General features: G+C 41.2%; 1 protein-coding gene across 17 annotated transcripts in view; it reads left to right on the forward strand.

Annotated features, from left to right (window-relative positions):
- The window catches only part of foxp1b (forkhead box P1b), a 145,707-nt gene that overhangs the window by 31,678 nt on the left and 95,616 nt on the right, over window positions 1-18,413 (forward strand). For 10 of the 17 annotated variants that reach the window (XM_014340590.2, XM_042227142.1, XM_005943851.3 and 7 more), the window contains 2 exons: window positions 880-923; window positions 16,771-16,837. The gene's annotated coding sequence lies outside the window, so the exon portion shown is untranslated. The other 7 variants (XM_042227146.1, XM_014340592.2, XM_042227145.1 and 4 more) reach the window with 3 other exon arrangements.

Genomic DNA, 18,413 nt, shown 5'->3' on the forward strand with positions numbered 1-18,413 from the left:
TTGCAGAAAGGCCAGTGGCGGCAGCTCTGGCGGGGCGGCGGTGATTCTTGGGGCAGGATGGGCTTTTTCCACCTCTCCTCCCATTCAGGAAACACATTTCGCCGTCTCTTCCCTGCGTGTTTGCAAACGGAGGGAAAGAGTTAAGGCGAAGGGGCATGGGGCAGTAGAGCTGAATGACAGAGCACGGCTGTAAGAGGCTGAGTGCTAATGTGTGGCAATTTGAAAAGGGCGAACAAGCTATTTCAGAAAGCACGAGTGTTGTGAGAAGTCAGTGCAGTGGAGCTTTATTTATACTGAACAAAAACATTTACATTTTAGTGTTCTGTAAAACATGCTCTATTTTTATTTTTCCACCGCCACTGCGGGGATTCATTCTTCAGAAGGCAGTAATTAAAACGCGGTTGATCTTAGGTTAGGGAGGAGGAGTGCTTAAATGCAATTAGAGCAATGTTCAAATTAATTTGGACTCAGTTACAGTTGTTGGAATTTGTCATTATTTGTTTAATCAAGGGAGTTCTTGTTTGAGAGACTAAATCTAGATCCACTGATATGTAAACGGGCCACTGAGAAGCCTGTTCAAACCTATTATCTGCCTGACATGAATATTAATTTGAAAGTGACCTTTTTTGTGACCTTTCAGTTTTGAACTCACACTTAACTGAGAGGTGCATGTGGTTGCGTGTTGTGACAGCATGGTTATTATTGAAAAAGCTGATTGTGGAAAAATAAGTATGTTCTTGCTTTTGTCACCTTCACGTTTGAAATAATTTCCACTGTTTCTCTTCTTTTTTCCATTCTGCCACCCCCACCCCTTAACTTTCCTTTACTACCTCCTCTCTTCTTCTCTCCTCCCCTTCTGCTGACTGCTTGCCGATCCAGCCAGGACACTCCAGTGGTGACATCCTGTGGAGCCATAGATTAAAGTAAGTACCTCACAGAAACATCAGTAGACACCAGCATTTGGTTAAGAAACACGACTCGTGCACCAGCTTTTGGTGCATTCTTCCTAATGTCTTCTCAAAGAAGGGCATTATATGGTAATAGTTGTGAGTTTGAATGCCAGAGGATGATAAGAAAGGTTTTGCATAGTAACCGATTTCCTCTTTTCCTGATGCAGTTGCATGTTGACATGAGTTTGAATGCTTAAATGCGTGCAAGGGGCCAGGTCAGTGAGTCGTGCTAGTGTTCAGAGTTAACTGTGAACCTGAAAAGTAAAGAAAATTGCAGATAGTGTGCTGGCTCATGTCTGCATCCCCAGACTATCCTAGAAGTCATTACTCCTTGTGTGGTGTATAAACACGTCAAAAACAAACAATGACCCTGGGCAGACTCCACACTGCAAAACAATTTCAAAGCCTGCAGTGTAGTGTAAACACAAAACATGGCTAACCTTCACGCAGGGAAGACTTCACCTTAAACCCGGTGTTTGTTTTATAGTCCCTGTCGACCTTGGTCAGATATAGTTTACATCTCTTTGGTTCTTTCAGGTCGATGTAGCTCGGGTTCTGTGCTGACATTTACGGTTGAAGCTTTTCAGTAAACAACATGTGGCTCGGAAACAGACTATTAATGGAGATCTTATTAGTCAGGTGTTCACATTAAAAAAAGATAGAGATGAACTTTGCTCACAGTGGTGATTGTGACATGACTGATATTCAGTGTTGTTGTAAACCAAGTGTAAACACTGCCTCGCGGGGTGTAGATTTCCCATACAGACACTCTATGTATCGAGCAATGAATATTCATTTTCTCCTCTCGTAGACTCTTCTGCCTCTGTGAGCTCTTTCACACTGAGCCGGGGGTGACTGTAAGACGAGGTGAACCCATATTTTTAATAAAGCCCAGCTGCTGAATGATCAAATAGAGTCTCTAATTAAAGCCTGAGTGTACACCCATGTAAAATTCTCTCTGGAATGCTAACAACCTGTGATATTTCCAGAGGAATTTGCTGTGAAGGTCTCAGAGAAGGAAAGGGATTCAAGTGTTTGGGGTTCAGAGGGAGGAGGGGCAGTGTTCGTGTGGCAAGGCAACATGTTGTTCACATCCGTGTCAGATTGAGGCTAATGAAGGCCAGGCTGATCCTTGGATGCAAGCCTTAAGTAAATGATCCCTCTTTGAATATATTAGCGCTCCGTAGCAGCGTTGTGCCTCCCTGCCGTGCCAGCGCTGCTACGTGTTGTCTCGTGGTCTGACGAGGCCAGTCGAAATGGCAGTCACGGTGTTCGATCACGCCGTGTGCCGTTGAGTGTGATTTCAGTTTGTTTTACAGCAGTGATGTTACATTGACTTGGTGGTGAGGAAGTACTCTGGCTGATCATTTCCAGGTTAGTGTGTCTGCAAAACAGTTTGATAGTAAATGGAAAGTATGAGTGTTGTGTCATTTGGCAATGTAAATGAGCCATCTCAAATTTTTCCCCACCCTCTTAAGAGGGATTGCATTTACATAGCAGGCAAGGGTTTGATACTCAAGCAGATGGTTCGTGTAGACAAAAGCTGAATTTACTGTTATTTTTAGTGTAGTTTTGAATTTAGTCATTTCTATTCATTTTTGTCTTTTTCGATTAATTTGTTCGACAATAATCGGAAAAAAAAACACAGTTTTAAATTCAGTGAACACACATTGCTATCAGAACTGTTTCCACTGCAATTTATGGTCACAGCAGCACTTAACATGGAAATGAATCCTAAGCTAGTAATTATAAAGCACTTTGGATTATTAATTGGAAAGACAAGGACATAGAAATGAAACAATTGTGAATGCACCCCTCCTAAGCTGCTGTAGCATCTCATTAATAAATACCTTTCTGGTTCTTTAGTGCTGTGCCCGCCTTGCTGATTGAAACAATGTCATTTGATTTTCGCTGATAAAGCATCTGTGCTTCATAGATGGATGGATTGGATGGATCCAATTAGCCATAGTCATCGCTCATGTATTTAAGCTGACAGTGGAAGTCTTGCGTAGAATATCCTTGATTTTGGTAGTTTTGTGAGGCGCTCATGCAGAGTACTTTGAAAGCCCATAAAGAGCGGACTGTGAAGAATGCTCCCTTGATGCAGCTTTGATTTACAGCAAATTTTTTCAATTAGACGTGGGAGGGAAGTAATTGATTTTCAGTAGGTAGTGTACAATGATTGGAAATTCTTAAAGGATGAGAAAGTGACCAAGATCCATAACTTTTTTCCTTTCACTGTGTATTATATACAATCAGCGCCGCAATTACTTGGGGCTTTTACTTAACATTTCATACAGGTTTTATTAGTAGGTAATGCATCTTTTTATACAGAGCACTCACATTCTACAACCTACACATTTACAGCAGGTTATGAGGATTGATGGCTTGTAGTAGCAGCTGCACAGGTGCACCTAGTGTCTCATAAGGCATTCTGACCTTCTGCACAGCACATACCATGCTGGCCTGTTTGTAAACGCCAGCCCTGTTTGTAAACACGAACAGAGAGATGAGAAGCAGATTTGCCCCGGTCGCGCTCACAAGACAGGCACAACACAACGTGACAAGCAACAGATGTGTCACACAGGCTGAAATCAAAACAGCCGTCCAGCATGGAGTTGTGCACACCATCAGACATGGATGCTGTGATGAGGCGGGGAGGCAGCGAGCACTGCTGGCAGATGAGACAAGGCAGCGCCTCTGCTGCTCCCAGCTTCCTGTCTAGAAGAGGACAGGACTGTTTGTAGGCTGCTTTGACACTCCTAGTCACTTTGTCATCTGGGGTGCTCACTGCAGCTCTGATCACATGTACACATTGCATTCAAAGAGCGTCATATCAGCCGTGTGACAGGTAGGCTCCCAATGAGACAACAGCCAAAGGGGATGTCCTTTTCAATACACTGTGTGAGCACAAACGCACAGTGCGCCAAGGCAAAATAACATCATATGACATCATTCGGAATGCTCTTATGCTGTCTTCTCTGTTTGGAAAGATGGTGCGGGTTTGGTTCTGCCCTGCCTAATAACAGAAAGGTCTTTATGGAGATGCATGTCCACTCCGTGCAAACCGACAGTTTGACAGCAGCAGTAAAAGTGCAGCTTCACACAGGCAGCACACTAATAATATTCTATCATATAATCTGCCTTTTGCCACTGCCCCATAAGCAAACAACACGGCTTCACTTTGAGCCATGGGAAGAGAAACAGGAATCCGTCATCAGAACAAGTGCATGAATGAAGGTGCGGCAACAGCTGCTTGACTGAGCACATACAACAGACTGTCACCCCACATCTGTTTACCACTTTGACAACCACATGAGTGTTTATATCCATGAGTGTAATTGAGCTATTTTCCCGAGGGCAGCTGTAACCCACACTAAGTTATAGCCCAACTTTCCATTAAAGCGTGGGGGGAAGTTTTACTGATAGCAATCACGCTCAGCAACACTGCTATGTAAATACAGCTTATCAGCTTTGCCAATTTGGTTAAGTGGCATGTACGTGGGTGATTCAAACATCTAGCTCTGTGGCTGTGACACTGGCCACATACTGGAGACATTTAATAAACATTGGTAACTTGCATTATTAACAAGTATATATGCAGCAAGAACATAATAATGAAAATGATGGCATGTCAAACCAATATTGTGCGGAAAAGATGCAAATAAACTGAAAAAATATTCAGGCTGCCATGTGGTCAAACTTAACTGTCTGCATGCAGCATGTACAGTATATGGAAATTGAAATGGGAATATCTAGATCTAAAACGTGCCATTTAAATATTCAAATGTTAACACCAAACAATATAATGCATTATGGCTTTTAGTATTTGCATACAACTCTGTTTGCTGCTGTAAGCTGGGGGTAATACAAGGAAGAGAGAGGGAGAAAGATAGTGAGGGAGAAACACTGAGCGGATATGGAGCACACAAACAAAGCCTTTGTGTGCCAGTAATAGGAAAATGACATTTGATTACTGTGTGAATTTTTATGGTAGCTTAATTTAACAGTTAATGGTTATTTTGTATATCTTTAAGTCTTTACTGTTTTAGGGAAACTACAACTTCCATCACACACTGAACCTTTGCTAATTTGTAGATGGCTCTGTCTTGATGCATGCTCAGTCATCCAGGTAAGTAAATCCCAAAAGGTTGATTCTGTTCATCTGGACGTAACGTTTTCAGTGGGAGAAACGTTTCGTCACTCACAACAATGGGCTGTGACCTCACAGTTCCCCATTGTTCAGTCTGTGGTGCTAGTTTCAGGCACTGTTTGTAAGGTTGGGGAAACCTGCAGTCAGCTGAGACTGAAGAAGTCACTTGGACGAGTGACGAAACGTTTCTCCCACCGAAAACGTTACATCCAGATGAACAGAATCAACCTTTTGGGATGTAGACGGATATTTTTTAAAACAATGTAAATCAGACGTTAGCTGAAACTACCATTTATTCTTGTTTGATGGAGGTCATGTTGATACATGTTTTTTCTATACTTTCCATTTTTGTAAAATGTATTCCCAGTTGCAGCGTCTCATTTTCAAGTGAAGTTCATTCAAGATGTTCAGAATTTGGCCATTATTGAAAAGCTATTGCACCTGGTAAGGTTGGGGAAAATGTTAAAATTATCTGTACTGTCTTGGTTTGCAAGTTAATCATTTCCCAAATTGAATTCACATAGGGGCAGGCCAGTAAGCGAGGTCAACCACTCACTGACAGCCAATATATTTGTCCAGTCGCCTTGCCCAAACACAGGAGAAGTGCTTCTGTAAAGGTAGAAACCTTTAGCTCTTGAGAACTGTGTCAGATTTATTTATTTCCTTGTTCTTAATCATTCATTTACAGTTACAAATAAACTGCTGTATTTGTTACTGAAGAAAACGCTTGTTTAAGGAAATGAATGTATTTATTTATTGTAGCACCTGTGACTTGCTAGGTGGCAGGATCAGATATCACATAGCTACAGACAAATGAAGCAGTCGTTTGACCACAGGAACAGTGGCTTAGTTTCACAAAAATACATTTCAAATATAAAAAACATCATCCACAGATAAAAAAAACAAGGTCAGTGTACAGTGTTGATAAGAAGGTCGTACGAAGTCTGAAATTTAACTTGCTTATAGCTGTAGATACCCTGATAATGAGGTTGTTGACTGTTAACTGATGCTTTACCATGAGGACACTTCTTCACTCTGCACCACTGTCTGCTCAGCTGTGATGCGCCTCTGCTGCATGTGCCGTTGACAGTACTGCAAAGATGTGAAAGGCAGAGTCAGTGCTGCCCTGCAGGACAGACTATAGGACCACAACATTTATAAATACCCCCCCCCCAACCATTTTTTTCTGCTTTTTGTTCTTGTAATAAAATTTTGTTATTAAGTTTCAAATCTGTGCATATCAAACAACAGATTTGCAAATATGCAGCACACTGGTTTGGAAGAAAAGGGCCGTGAGGAATAGATTTCACTTGAGATAATTTTAGATATGTTATTAACATATTTCTCTTATATTAGAAATATACAGCACACAGATACAGATACAGAGGCATGGTGAAAAGAAGACAGCAGGACAGGAGTCGACCGTGGTCACTGTCTGACAGGGTTAAACTTAGTGAAGGATTGCCAGTCCAAACTGTGACATCTGTAGCCACCATCAACACGTACTGTAATTAAGTAGAATCTGTGAGCTTTAATTCTATTTGCTGTCCAATAACAGCTCCCTGTAATGAATAATTTAAGGAATAAGGGAGGCTGTTACTTGACGCCTTTTCACTTTGCGTTTAAATTTAGCTGGTGTCATTGTCCGGCAGTGTGATTAATAGTTTATCAGTCTCGACTATACATCTCCATGAAATATCTCTTTCCATCTGTCATTGAACTGCACATGGAAATTGGTTAGATTTTTAATCAGGCACAGCTTAGGCCAGCTGAAAAAGGAAAATTACCAAAGGAACCTGCTCTCACAATGCACTCACATGCAGGTAAGACACTGGATGTCGTTTGTGGAATAAGTCTTTCTGCCTCTGTGGCTCTGCTCACAGTTCATCTCTTTTTTTTTGTCTTTTTCGTATGATAATTACATTGAGACCTCATACAGGCTAGAGTGTGCAGCCTAAATGTGGTTTTAAATAAGCCTGAGGTGTGTAACAGTGAAAGTGAGTTGTGAAAGAGGCGCCTGCCACAAGGGGGTTGACCAGTGAGCCAGAGATTGGCTTCCCTGTCAAATAAAGATTAGGTCTTTATTTCACAGTCTAATCCCTGCAAATCTCTTATTGAAGAACTTGGATGGTGCAGCGCTTCTAATGGCACAGAGACTTCACTGTCTGCGTTTCTTCTTTATCTCTGAATGTACACAAGTGGATACAGCAACCTCTGGTCCCGGGTTAGTCAGTCTATTTAATCTGGATTACAACTCTTATTAAGTTGACCAAGGTTACCTTAGTTCCTACTAACAAGCTGCATTGCATTAAAGCTGCTCGTGGCTTTTTACATTCTGCTACTACGCTGTAGCCAAGTTGGGGCTGTATTGCGACTTTTCTAGTTATTGAATATCTTCATTTTTCCCCTCCCAACTATGCAGAACATTCTTTTTATTGAATTATTAATGTGAATTTTGAATTATTGAAGGAAGATAATTTCTGATCAGATTAATATTAACTCCCTGTGAAATATTAATGACTAATGTTAAAAACGATGAACTTACAGAACCATTAATATAATCATAAACAGACATAGTAGTGGTGACACAGAGTCAAATGTGCCAGGGCCGCTCCAGCCTCTTTTAATGCAGCTTCCCTTGAGGTTGGTGAATGTGAAATATTGCAGGAGTCTACTTTGTACTCAGAAGCTTGGCTAATGTCATTGGCCAGCCCTGCCCCCGGGGCTGGCGGCGGTGTCACGGGGGGAAGTTCACCAGCATTTGTCTCCAGGTTACCTTTGTGACCTTGTCCACAGATGACCTGAACTATGGCCAGGGGAAAAGTCACAAAGATGTTTTGTTGTTAACATTAAGCTGGTCCCCTTATCACCTCCACTGATTGGCAGCGCTCCACTGACAGCTCGAGTTATTCTGCTCCACCCCCAACTTTTGCTCCGAAGCCTGGTGGCTAAATACGACCGACCATTCTTTATCTGTTTTTCACAAGGAGTGGCACAAAGTGAGTTTCATCATGCAAGCCTTGAGCAGGTTAAATCTAGTCTTTTGTCAGTTTTGATTAAAACTCTCTTTAGATTAATGATATTCAGCAAAGATTTGATCTATCATTTGCCATTCTTTGGGTTTGTTATTACGATCATCCCATTGTATTTATAAAATATGGAAATCAGACAAAAATAAACCATTATTCTAACATAATGGTAAGCACCTCGAAAATATGGTTACATTAATTATGTTTTAAATGCTAATGCTAGTGAAGAACATAATAACGAAGACATGAAAGACTCCCTATTCAAAATCTGATAGCCAGGGAGAAGCAAATTATTTCAAATATTTGATATTTAAATTATTTTCAAATGAACTGAGACATGAGTAGAGTAGAGGCGAGTAGTTTCCCCTGGTGATCCTTCAGGGTCCTTTGTTTCCGTGGTGTGTCTCCAGCTCATTAATGTTCTAAGCATGTGAGGGAACCAGACCATACCCCATAACCCATAGCCGGATGACACCTCAGGCCCAACACACATGCAGTGCATGCGCATACATTCACACGCATGCACACACGTACACAAAAATCCCTCAGCTGTTTAAAGTCCACTGGCTCTTTCAGGAAGTGATGGCCGCCGTGCTGTCCTGATTAAAATGACAATAGTCTAATTAACTCGACCCCAGTGTCAGTGCACTAAACGGCTGATGGCCCGCCAGTTCCTGTTTGAAAACCCTTTGTCTCCTCATCATCCAAAAATATGACTTTTTTTTTTTTTTTTTTTTTTTTTACAGCAAAATGCCTCAACCCCATTTGACGGGATTTGCTAATGGCAATTATTTCTCATGAGCTAATTAAATCTAGGCAAAGTTTTCCATTCTTTTTTTCTTCCTGCTGCAGAAATCCGTCTGTACAATCCTCCTGGGATTTTTCATTCACGGTATAATATCACAAGCAGCTTCAAGCAATGCTAGTCATTTAGATTATATACAATTGTAAAGAGGTGTTTTGGTGTTCAGACTGATTATATTTGCTTTTTTTCTACCACTTTTAATCGAATCGCTTATTGATCCAACATCGTGATCCTTTCAGAGCCAACCCAAAGCCCCTGCTGGTCAACAGGTCAAACCGCCTGATAAAAAGGAGCCAAAGATGACGCGTTCAAGCAAATCGGCCAAAATCTTTTAACCTCCTTAACTAACAGTTTTTGAAAATGAGACTTTAATCCAGCCCCCATTAATCTTTTGCATTGTTTGATGGACTCGTCTAAAGTGCGGAGGAAAGAAAAAAAGAACAACAACATTAAAAAAAAAAAACCTTTAATGACTGAAGAAGAAACTGCTTTTTGTTCTATTATCCTTCTGTTGGTGATTAAGGTCTGTAGGGAGATAATTACGCTTTAGTCTGGAGTTAATGAAATGAAAACTTCTCTTTTCTTGTGGAAAGGAAGGGCAGATCTTTTGTACTGCTATCTGCAGACATCTCCCACCCTTGACAGGGCACACAGAGAATTGGTTTTGTTTTAAGGTTGCAAGCCCCCTCCGCTGCCTGTCAGTCCATGGATGATATGAGGGATCTGTGAATGAAGCCAGAGTCAATGAGGTCTGCCTCCGCTGCACTAGTGAAGCTTTCTGTTCTTCCTGTGAACATAAAATATGCTGTAAAACATCAAATGACAACATCACAGGAGGTCATCAGAGTGAAATAAAAATAAATAAATAAAATGCATGTTCATTCTGTGTATTACATGTTTTAGTGTTGTTACAGCAACAAGCATGTGTTCACCAACAAATGACCCCACTTTGTTGAGCACCAAAGGAATGCACAGATTTGAATTTATCACATGGCAACACGGGGGCCATATGTGTCATCTGACTTCAGATGCCCCTTTTGAACACGTGGTGCTGTTGACTAAACTATTGTACGGTACAAATGGTGGCCAGAGAGCACATATTATGCTGTCCTTGTAGAAGTTCACATCTGGTGTGAGGAGCTATGTGTGTCACTTTATGTGTGTGTGTGTGTGTGTGTAGGGCAGCAGCACCTCCCCACCCCTCCTGTCCCTCTTGCCCCTCCAACAGCACTCTCACATTTCATCATCTGTTCTCCAGCGCTACGGTGCTCCGGCACAAGTTGGCCGCTCTGGATCCATCTGTTGTTATTATTTTCTACTGATAATTGGCTTGAACAATGGAATGCCTGTGTCCCCCTTGCCTTTGAAACCCAACACCCTGTTTATTTTCCCGAGGTCTCATTTCTGCTCTTTTTCCCTCTATCCTACCCTCTCTCACCCCTCAATTTCTCTCTCTCGCTCCTCTCCTGTCAACTTGTGTCACCTCACCCCTAGCCCCTCCTTTTCCCCTGATCCATTTGAGAGGGTTTCACATGAAAATTGCATCTTTGACTGGCCACATCAGTATGTGTCACTCAGCATCTGATGCTTCTCTCTAGACTTTCTGGAGGGGCTCCGCTTCCATTCTTTTTGTTTTGTTTTTACTAAGATAGGATTTTCTTTTCTCTCGCTTTTTTCAGGAGCTTCCCACTTACAGCACAAACTTCTGCATTCCTGGCCCAAGAATCAGATGAAGCAAATAAGAAGGTGTGGGGGAGGGATCAGGGGTGTAGAGAGGAGAGTGGGAACAGCAGAGTGTCTTTAGGAAGAAAGGCATTGGACGATGGATGTTCGTAAAAATCACTTTTTCCTCCCTGCTAAAATTCAGGTTTTCCACCAGGGGGTGGGAAGAAGAGAAGCATATGTAAGGAAGAACAAGAAGATCACAAGGTGTACTTTCATTTTAATCGAGGACATCATTTAATAAAAGCCCACACCAAAAAATGACCTACTTACATTAATTAAATTTGATATTTAAAAATTTAATTAGTATTTTAGGTTGTAATTAAGTAGTTTCATGTTGAAGACTTCATGCTCTGGTGACATTTTTAGACTGGTACATTTTATTTAGTCAGAATTTTATCCTCAGCCTTGCAGAGTGCCTATTGATGAAGTAATTAGCTGTGTGTATGTAAAAGTAAAATGCTCATGTATGGTGTTTGACAAAGTGTAGAGAAAGTCAAGTGCCTTCTGTGTAACTGTTGGGAAATCCTCTGTTCGTGTCATCAGAGGCATGAGGAAGTTTTTTTTTTTCTTTTTTGTTTTTCCTGTTCTGGTTTTTTGACCACGCTGATGTTAATTTGTTCTGTATGCTCTGTCTAATTAAAAGAGGCTAGGACAGGTAGGGCTCCCAGCAGGCGTCTGCTCCGTGCTAGTTCTTCATTTGCTGAGTGTTTGTGTTTATGCAAACGGGCCTCTTCCTGCATGTTTAATTTAGAGCACGGCGCCGACTTTTGTTGTGTTTTGACCACATACCTTTAGTACCTCTCAGCTCTTCAGTCTGGCCAGGCTAGTTCTCTCTCTCTCTCTTTCACTCTCTCTTATACACACATGCAAACTCACTTGACTACCTCATTACTACTTAGACTACTTTCACCGCCAGCTTTCTCCTCTTCTTCAGAAGTGGATTTCAAACACTCAGTGCTTGGAGGAAATATGAATGAATATACAGTTTTGTAAACATGATGAAAGTCTGTTTAACTGTTGGAAGGTAAGTCTGTGAAGATTATATTATCTTTACACTGTTTTCTCCTCCTCGTCATTCCTTTTATGGCACAGTGCTCCATGACTGCGAGTCTGTACGAGCGTCTTTGTAGGTGTGTTCTGTAAGTGATTGACAGATTTTATGTATAGGGTGTAGATGGCAATGCCTTTCTCTATTGGTCATAGTACAATGCTACTGCAACATGTATAATAATTGCCGTACAGATTGCAAAAGGGTGAATTCAGTGAAGTATTCGAGTGTTTAGAGACTTTTCTAAAGAGATAAAACAAGCAATGAATCATTTTGTTAATTTGTTCATTTCTGCTCATGCTCTGGCAAACAGAATTAAATCTAAATTCTTTAAGATAGACGTGCAAAACAAACAAACAAACAAACAAACAAAGACTCAAGGAAACCTCAAGGAACGTTAGCTGCAGCAGTACTGAGGTGTGTGTGTTGTGCTGTCCCAGTTAAAAACAGCCACAAATGATTGGAAAATATATGACCTATTAGTTAAAGTTGACATTGTCCGGCTTTACATGTGCAAAATGTTCCTTTTGTTCAGTGCAGCAGGGTTGGAGGTGAGAGTGACTACTAACCCCACGATGCGTAAGGGTATTAGTTCCTCCCCTCACTCATCGCATCTTGTTCTCCCTTTGTCTTTGTCTGGGGAAATGGAATCTGCAGCTTATTGATATTAATAGCGCACAGGATCTGTGGTTGGAGAGGAGCTGGGACCTGGGCGAGAGTGGTAACTTGATATGGCTGGGTAGAATTGACAGTCCTCCTGCTTGACAGGGTGGAAAGGGGTTTGTTGTAAAAATGGGATTGCATAATGTTCGGGCCGTGTGTGCTGTGCTGTACATTGCTGTACATACAGGAGCGGGGTTAAACATTTCGACCGGCCTGATCTGATTTTGCATGTTAAGTGTGAAACCTTTCTTGACCGTGGATGCTGAACTGCACTGGCTGTGACTTCTCTGCTGACAGAATAATAAACAAAGTGCGATTCTCTGATGGATCAGTAATCAGCGGCATGCATTCAGTGGTCGATGAGACATTTTATATTCAGTGGGCACATTTGAATAGTGTAAAGAAATGTTTGTCCTTGCTTGTTTTGGGTCCACTTCGTTAATATTAAGACAGCAAAGCACTCCATGGAGAAAAGCTGCGCTCTGTGTACTTTGTTCTTAGCTCAGCAAAACGTGAGGGCAGGTCCAAAGAATCTGGGGGATCAGACAGGCCTGACATTCACCAGACTGCACTGTTGCCTTTTAAGCTTAGAAAAAGAGAATCTGAAAATAAGCACCCAGAATAAGGGCTGGCTGGATTGAAGTTGGGTTTAATTGGTGGGTTTTGAGTCTGTTTGCGTGTCAGAAAGTGCTGTTGTTTACAGTCTGTGTGGGTGTTACAATATAACGCCCTGATCCTGCCAATCACATTAAAAAGAAAAAACACAACAATGCATTTTTCTCCACTTTTTTAAAATGCTGACTTTTTAGACTTTATGAGACTTAGCCATGGTTTTCATTTAATCAGTCCTTCTTAATAAAAGCCCAGAAGAAAAGAGGGGGAAAATACTGTGCAGTCAGCCCTTTTGGCAGATCAGATCATACAGTAAGCAGCTGCGTTTGTTGAGAAGTGAGTCATGCTTTAGATTTTCCTGTGTTTCATTGCACAGACAGTGACTAGGAAAATCTCCTGCACACACCCTAAAAACAAATACCAGTGACCCTGCATATCAGTGACTCTACACAACTACAACTCTTCTACACCCTATTTTATTTACACAATGCTTTTAGCTACGTTAAACCAGTATCTCAACTTTTTTTCTTTTAGATTCAAACAGACTATTATAGCCTGGCATGATAAATAGATGCTGTAGAATTATTCAGATGCTGATGCTAAGTGGACCAAACATGCAGGATGGGCTGTAAAGAACCACGAGACAACTCTGGCAGCCTCCTATTGACAACCATTGAGTTGAGCATTAATTAATATGGTAATGATATGTGAAGGTTCATTAACAAGCCGCCACAGAAGTAGCCACAGATATAGTATTAAGCGTGCTTAGAGTAATTAATGGAATAACTTTACTTAGTGGTAAATATTCATGGGCCCTCATCTTTTTGTCTGCACGGTGTGAAGAGAGAGGAGAGCCTGTCCATTAGAGGAGCTGAAGAGCTGTCCACAGTGAATGCAGGCCTTTTGTTGGGATTGGGTGCGTTTCAGTGGAGGGGTATTAATTCATATTTTGAACATGCAATCTTACAACAAAGCCAAAGGCACTGATAACATACCTGTGACTAGAGAGCATATTGTGAAGCCGTGACCCCTTCAAAAAATAGGAAAGTCCACTTCACAGGTTTGTGGACAGAATAAAATGAGTCTTTGTTCACACTCACATGTAACCACAGCCGTTCATTACCATAGCAAAAAACCCTTCTGATTGTTCCATTTCCTCTGAAAATAAGGTGTTTGCATGTTTTTCCCACCATGACTACAATGAAGCCCTGTGGTATTTGCATACAAAATGGAAACATTTTTATGGATCACCTGAAAGCTATCGGGCTAATAAAAAGGTCTCGTAGCGGCACAAATAAAAATTTCCTGCATAATTAACTTAAAAATGTAATGTTCATTTTTGTATCATTTCATTATGTATATCTTACATTGTAGTCTTTGTACATACTAGTAGCCAGTTTTTAAAATTTCTCAGGCTACTTCAAGTGGCATCCAGTAACAGAAGTAACACTATCAGTATTCCACTACCTCTTCAATGAAAACATAGTGGAATACATATTTCAATTAAGTGTATATAATTAATGAAAGTCAAAGCTTCCTGCTCATTATCTTTTACTTTTAAGCAATCGCTGCTGAGATATGTGAGTCATTTTTGACAGAAATCAGCAAGACATCAAGTCTTGTTTTGCTTTATACCTCTTTCCAGGAGTTGTCATCAATCCAGCAACCCACCCAGGTAAAGAAAACACAATCCGAGTGACTGTACTGGAAAGATAATATGGAGAAAATACACAGAGCAACTAATTATGACAGAACATGCGTTTTTTTAGTAGCTGTGCTACTACAAGCCTGGAACATGCCCCCCTTGGGAAAGTCCAAGATTAATGGCTAACTGCAGGCTATAACTGACAAACAGGTATTTTTCTATTGAGTTTGTATCCAGCAGATTGTTGGAATTCTGTGCTCACCAAGATGTTGTTTGTTGCATGAGTTTGGCTGAAAGGTTTAGGTGGAACAAAGTGCTGTTTTGTTTGTATCACTGGTGTAACTCTGTGCAGTTAGTATCAGTTTTACGTGTCACTGCACTGTGAGATTTCCATGTCAAAAGTACTTTGTTGTCCTATGTGCCGTTGTGTTGGTTTTTTTTTTGTTTTTAACCAAATGGCACGGCAGATCTGCAACAGCCAGCCAAGACTTTGCATGAGAACCTTAGAAAATGCTTCTTAGTTTCCTTTGTCTTTTAAAATTGTTGCATTTAGATTCATTTTCTTAGATTTGGCCTCTTACTGAGCATGCACATAACCCACCTTGGTGGGTAATTATCTCAACCAGGAGTTGTTCTATTCCCTAAAATCTCAATGTGGGAGTGTGTGATGGGTTCCCTTTTCCCAACCGGGCTAAGCAGCATGTGCTTGTTTATCCTCACCCTACGATCTGTGCACCCCCACTGTTCTAAATGGCAATATTACAACCCTGTGCTGTTTGAAATGGAGACAATTATCTGTTTAGGTATTACAAGATGGGCTTTATATTACAAGGAGAAAAGGCGTACAGCTGCTATCAGGATCCCGTTGTTGCCTTTTCTCTCCAGTACAAATTTTCCATCATTAAAATGATGGAACATTTATCTAAATGGATGTTATGCATTGGGTAAACTCATTTAGCTCCCGGGGCTCTTTCAGGTGATGGGAATTAATGATGTTTAGTAGTTTGAAACTGAAAATATCTGTCATTTGTCACCACTCACCATTGATTTACGATTCCATTGATGATATGTTAATTGAAGTGTAATGAATCACAATAATAGGGTAGTTGTGTGGGAATGGTCCATTTTCAATGATTGTTCAACCCTCGGTAGAGTTCAGAGCGAGCTGCATGTTGACTCGTGTTTTCAACAAGGGCGTTTAACTCATAATTAACGCTGAAACTGGGCACGTTGGTCCGGGTTGTTTTTATCTGCGTTCGGCATGCTTTAGATATACACTTTCACAAATGCCCGGCCACATTTTTGACTGCCAAATGTAAACGGCAGAAAAGAACAGCGGGAGAGGGAGTTGGAGCCTTTTTTTCATATTTGGATATGCTTTAATGCTTTTATTCAAATTCACCTGAGATATTGGTCCACAGTCACTTCTCAGTTTACCATAAAAATAAGATTTTGTTTCCTTCTTTCTTTTTTCATCTTTCTTCGCCTGGGTTGAGTGCTCACTTAGGAAAGCCGTGAATTCAGATCAGGTCCACCCAGGGGAGTAGAGCGAGGGCAGAGCAGGTATAGATGAGGTGTGTTCACCAGCAGGGGGTGCCAAGAAGGGCATCCTCTGTCAGTAATATGAAAAGTTTTTGTCTTGCAAATAAACCATTCACTCACAGACAGCCCCATTGTTCACTTGTTATCATCAGTGGGTGTAGTTGTAGTTAACAGGCAGATGGAAATGCGAGGATGTGTCGGACGGTGACAATAGTAGGCTACAGGAAGATAAAGGAAAGGTGCCTCCTGCCCCGCTCTGAGCTGAAATGGTTGCTTTTACGTTCCTAGCAGCTGAGGAAGGTACACTGACTGCTTGTACAGCTTCATACAAACAAGGGGAGGCAAACAGCACAGGAATGTAGAGAATTGATTTCTTTCTGATGGTTTCTCAGAACATATAAGACTGGTTGCGCCGGTTATCAATTCCAATCGATAGCAACTGGTGGAAGCCGCTGGCTCGTTGCCGGCTGCTTGTAGTTTACACCTGTGTACCTCGTGTCTCTTTTTTTTTGTAATTTGGCTCGAGGGTGCTGATGACGAACATTGCAGCGGTAATTATTTCAGAATTCTAAATAATTCTCCCGTTTTGTGTCTGCAGGGCGAGGAGGCTGTTTCACCACCGCTGGAACTGAAGATTGCTTTAAATAAGCAAGTCCTCGTGGAAGGTAAACACACAATCATTTACCAGACTCCAGACCCAGCATGTGTGTGCGAATGCTCTATTGAAAGGGCTTAATAAGTAACTCAATGCAGGGTGGTTTTCTTGTTTGTGTACTGTATTTTTGTGTGTACATGTAGGGCCAAGAGGGTGGGCCGGGGACTTGACAGGTGCACTCTGTTAGTGTTTAGAGAAGCTGCTGATCAGAAACTAGAACCGTGGCTAGTTAAGAAAGTTAGTGGTTTGATTTTAAAAAGGTTTTTAGTGTTGAAGGACTAATTGGACGCAGGGGCGTATGGACAGTAACTAGATTTTTAGGAAGGTTTTAGCTAAAATAAGGTAATGCTGTGTTTACCAAACAAGACAAGGGAGTTGGAGTACACACACAGCTGCTATGGTTGGCATATCACCCCCCGTATCTCAGGTTTGCTTCTCACACCCGTGTCTCTGTCTGAGAGAGTCTGAGGCCCCCTGGATGTGAACTTCTGGATGGAGCGATCGAGTGAGGCTTAGTAGGACTTTGGAGAAGTGCTTTGCATGCGGGGGGTGGGGGGTGATAACACTTCAGGAGCTCAGGGCTTCAGAGGAGGAGTGCGTCTGTTTTCTGTCTCGTACAACTTAAAGCTCACCTCATCTCCCTCTCTTTGCCATATTTTCTTTCATCTCTCTTTGTATTATTTCTTTTCTGTCTCTCACTCACTAGCTCCCCCCCAAAAACATGCTGTGACTTGTGAGTGGATACGTTGGACATGGGTAGCAGTGCTTTCATTGTAGGTAGCTTTTTAAATGGCAACAAAGCTATTCTGAGTAATGTAACTCATGTTTGTTTGGTTTTGTTTAGTTGATTTGATAAATATTAAAATGAATAGTTGTGTGATCAGTAAAAAAAAAGAGATTGTACTCTTTGTACTCTTGAACCTAGAGAGACTTTGCAAGTGTTTTTCTTTGAATATATTTCTTCAAGTGGCATGTTAAAAATGTCATATTGGATTGCTAATAAAAAACACCTGCCTGTAGACAAATCCTGTCTTAAATATTAACAGCTGCAGCTTCTCCGTGCATTCTGAAAACAAATATCTAAGTGTTGTTACAGTTGCACTGTAGGACTCTCTCTTCTCTGCAATGTAACAATGTAACAGTAAGCCTTTGGTCTTCTTTTTTGGGATTCAGTCACTACCACGTTTACAAGATTCAGCCTTGGGAAAAAAATAGAAGCAGAGGACTCATGTTGAGAGTTTATCTGGAGTGCATTCTCCGCATACTCAGGTCCACTCCACCAGAGCCCTCAGCTGCCTGCTCCAGATGTAAGATCAGCACTGAAATCTTCCAAATGGTTGTGTAATTAATGTTAATGTGGCAAGATCAGCTTAATTGTTGACACAAGCTTCCAATGTGATTTTGATTGCATCACTAATGCAGAAATCCCCGTGGCAGCTTATGGGATTAATATGTCTTGGTGTTTAAAGCTCTTTTAAAGTGCAATCGAGTCAAAGAGGACGAGTGTGTAAAAAGCATGTATGGTGCTCATTTTTCTCTCCATTTGGACCGAACGCACTTTTAAAAATATTTATTTTAAAAGCATG

This window comes from Haplochromis burtoni, unplaced genomic scaffold (assembly GCF_018398535.1).
Source record: "Haplochromis burtoni strain Fernald_Lab_line unplaced genomic scaffold, NCSU_Asbu1 Contig_245, whole genome shotgun sequence".
Classification (NCBI taxonomy): Eukaryota; Metazoa; Chordata; class Actinopteri; order Cichliformes; family Cichlidae; genus Haplochromis; species Haplochromis burtoni.